The 4,135-nt window shown below is 33.5% G+C and overlaps 1 long non-coding RNA gene across 1 annotated transcript; it reads left to right on the top strand.

The window, feature by feature from the left end:
• The first annotated feature begins 655 nt into the window (after nucleotides 1–655).
• On the top strand, nucleotides 656–3,018 carry LOC136065802 (uncharacterized). The gene is made up of 5 exons (XR_010627404.1): nucleotides 656–1,195; nucleotides 1,302–1,444; nucleotides 1,556–1,770; nucleotides 1,870–1,947; nucleotides 2,252–3,018. It is a non-coding gene; the product is annotated as an uncharacterized LOC136065802 (long non-coding RNA).
• Nucleotides 3,019–4,135: the final 1,117 nt, after the last annotated feature.

The following is a 4,135-nucleotide window of genomic DNA, read 5'->3' on the forward strand; positions in this document are numbered from 1 at the left end:
TTTGTATTATTTCTAAACATACGTCATTTATGTTGACATCCTATATTAATGGAATAAATCTTGACAATGCTTTAAGATGCAAACAAAAGTAGCTAGAAATTTATTTTGGAAGTTAAACTCTGTAGAAGTTCTTTCATGGAAGTTTTTAACTAAGGGGACTGGAGTTAAGATCCACCCCGGGTTTCATTTTGAATTCGGTCATTTTCAAAATGTACATTTAAAATTAGTTAGCACAATTGCTTGTTGATAGTCCCAACATGGATGGAATTCACTTGGAGGAGAGAAATAATGTGAAAATATACAATTCATTCATATCCACTGGTATATTATTCCACAAGCTCTCAAATCTGAGTTCTTTTCTTCCCTATGATTTACTACTCTAAAAAGTTCATATTGTTTGGGTTTAAACCTTTGATACAGGTGATGATTGTATTGGAATATGGTGTGGAAATAAGGAATGTTACATGTATTTACTATTCTCAAAGGGTAATACGGTTTTTTGGTTTTTTGGTCCAAGCTATTACGTGGCATCCCTTTTGCATGGAGTTCTGATTGTTTAAGGAGTACAAGAAATCTATACAGGTACACACATACATTTTAACTAATTTTTGAGATTTGAGACCAAAAAAAAAAAAGACTATCAAAAAGTCCAAGTTTTGGTTTTAAAAGATTGAAAGAAAATGCCATCTTCCTCTAAATTAAGGTAATTGGCATGTACTTCAATGTACTGTGTGCAGACCCTACTCTGTTAATAGAGAATTTGTTCTATATATAGCCAAGTATCTTCAAATCCATATTCTCGTAATGAAAAGGCATACTCAGTTAATATTGTGTTTTTCATTATCATTTTAGCTATCTTAGTTCCTTTCATTTAGGGGAAATTTCCCAGGTCCACATAACAGAAACATTTGCAAGCATTATTAAGAAAATCAAAACCATGTTCCCTTCCACATATGGCTTTAACCTCAAGTAAAAGAAGTACTTCTACTTCTACTATTACCAATATGGTTTTTAATGTACTTTCCATTGCTGCTGTTGGGGATGGTGTTATTGATGACTCCAAAGCATTCAAGAATACAGCCTGCAATGTTTCTTGTTCTTCCCAAATATTCCTTCGGGGTACAGCGTACAATTTTTATGGGGCCTTGTGAATCCCATCTCATCTTTCAGGTTGTGTTATCAGTATGGTTATAAGGTGAGATTTTTTTTTCTTCAAGCCTGTTGACTGTTTTAATGATCAAAAATTCACTTTGCTTTTGGGCTTGATAATGAGAAGATAATTGTAACTCTTATGGCACCAGATGGACTTGAAGCAGGGTGGCCAAAAACTAGTAAGCAAGAGTGGCTGGCCTTCATAAGTATCAAGGGGAATGTCATTGCTAGAGGCTGATCTTATATATGGCAGAGGAGAGAAATGGTGGAATCTTCATGGCAGGCCGATAATGTAAGCCATTTTAATTTCTAACGTTCAAGACACAAACAAAAGTAACTAGAGATTATTTTAGGAAGTTAAGCTCTTTAGAAATTCTTTCATTAATGTTTTGAATTGATGCAGGCCATAATTTTTTGCTTCTCATTCTGATTTGAAATTAAGGGGACTTCAAGTTAGAACAGCCCCAAGTTTCATTTTGGATTTGATCAGTCAAAATGTCCATTTGGAATGGCATAGCAAATAATCACCTGTTGATAGTCCCAACACAAACGGAATTCACTTGGAGGACACAAATAATGTAAAAAAAAAAAAAAAAAACAATTTATTCATATCCACTGGTATATTATTCCGCAAGCTCTCAATTCCTAGTTCTTGTCTTCCCTATGTTTTTACTACTCTAAAAGTTTATATTATTTGAGCATATACTTTTTATGCAGGTGATGATTGTATGCCAATTGGAACCAATTCTCACAATGTGGACATAAGGAATGTTGCAGCCAAATTCGTGGAATTAGGTACATTCACTGCTTGATGCTAAAATTTCTTAGCTGACAAAATAGTCTGCATCAAAATTGCAAGTTGTAAAAAGGTCACCACCAAGGGTCACTTTGGGGCTTATATTCACTTCTAGTTATCTAATAGGATGTAGGGTAGTAGAAAACTTCATTGTTTGTCTTTCTTGGTCATAGTAAAATTCAGAGGTACAAGAGCCTAGACAAAGGGATCAACGTGCACAAATTTTAATCTGCTTTTGCTTAATTAAGTGGCAGAAAATCTATCACTAGTCCCTTTTTCTGACTGATCCTTCTAACTGTGCAGCATTGGCAGTCTTGGTACGGATAAATCTCAAGCTTATATATCAAACTTCACATAGTGAGTTACTCAATCATCAAACGCTCTACTAATGGTGTTCAGATCAAAAAAAGGCAAGGTGGCTCAGGTTTGTATCCAAAGTAACCTTCCAAAACATTCACATGGGCATTGTTCAAAACCCAATTATTTAAACCAATGCTTCCACCTTGGTAAAAAGTTCGCCAATCATACTTCTGTACTTACTGTTTCTGATACATGGACAATTGGACATGGTTCGAAACCCAATTATTTAAATCAATACTACCATGTCACTGAAAAGTGCCCCAATCATACTTCCGTTCATATATGGTACCTATGACATAAGAAGCCCACCTATGCACATTGCTTGCAGTGATTCAAAGCCATGCAGAAATGTTAACAATTTTGAGAGTGCATTGCTTTCCTGCCCAAGGAAAGAAACATATGAAACTATTTGTTGAAAAGCTTATGGCAGAATACGCACAATTACTCTTCCACCAGTTTCCTGGCATCCTAAGTAGTTAGCATGAGTAGATGATGATTATGGTGATCTGTGCTATAATAAGTTGTAATTATGTCAAGTTGATTTTGAGATTGATTAAAGGCCCTCAGGGACAGGCTTCTCTTTAAGTTCAAGGGTCAAATGACTCAAATCTCAACATTAAGAATTTTTAGAGCATGTCATCGAGCAATAGGGGTTAATTTTATGAGTTGTTTGATGCATTTCTTTTGTGGAAATGATATTTGCTTATTTACCTAAGAACCACCAAATCAAACTCATTATCCAAGGATTACTTTTCTTGTTGGCATAATTTTTGTCTTTTTTGGACTTCTTAATTTATACAAGTATATAATACTTTTCAATTGGCATATTTTCACTTGATAAGTGAATTGTCTATGAGAGTATGTAGTTGTGTCTCATTCATAGAAGGGATTTTTTCTTCCATGAATATAACCCCATTCTATTCATTGGCATGCTTTTGGATTCATTGTCAAAGACCAGGGCATTTTCTTCATTCAATGAGAATATTTTTATAGCAATAGTTATCAAATTGAAATGATGCTTAAGTATTGCTACTAGTGGTGCATGCTAGACATGGCACAATAAAGTCCAAGTTCCCTTGTGTGCGGCACAATGTTTTCTGCATTGATGTCAAGTTCAAAAAAAAGGATAAAGGGTGAATACAAACATTGTCAAAGAGTGTGGCATGCGGATACTTTGAGAATGAAGTGAGAAGGATGTAACTTTCTACCCCAAAAAGAAAAAAGAAAAAAGAGAAGGATGTAACTTGAAATGCAAGGTATATGTTGATGTGGTCTATCACCAATAAACTGTTTAGAATAGGACCAATGAGTGGGTGGTGCACCAATAGTCATGAAGGCTACTGTAAATATTTTCCCCATTGGTCTATCACAAGAAAAATGTACTATTGGGTTGCATTTTGTATTAAGATAGTGGAAAATTACAAAGACAATTCGGTTAAAAAAAGAGACAAACTAGAAGTCACTGAAAAAATTCTTTTCTTTTGGTTCGAAAAGTAGGAGAAATTTTCTTTAAAACCCTATAATTTGAGAGTAACAAATTAAACATGAAAGTTTCAAATATGACAAATTAAATCTTGAGGTGTCAAAAAAGTAACAAATTAAACATTTTTTTTGAGAAACTAACAAAATAAACTTTCCTATTAAAAAAAAAAAACAAAAAAACAAAAAAACAAAAAGAAAATAAACTTTAACTCATTTAAGTGGAATGAAATTGTGTTTGAGTTTAATATGGACTGAAGGTTTAATTTGTTAGCTTTTCAAAAGCTTCAAGTTTAAATTGTTACTTTTGAAATTACAATATTTAACTTGTTTAATTATAGGATTTAA

This window comes from Quercus suber, unplaced genomic scaffold (genome assembly GCF_002906115.3).
Source record: "Quercus suber isolate HL8 unplaced genomic scaffold, Cork oak 2.0 scaffold_1172, whole genome shotgun sequence".
NCBI lineage: Eukaryota > Viridiplantae > Streptophyta > Magnoliopsida > Fagales > Fagaceae > Quercus > Quercus suber.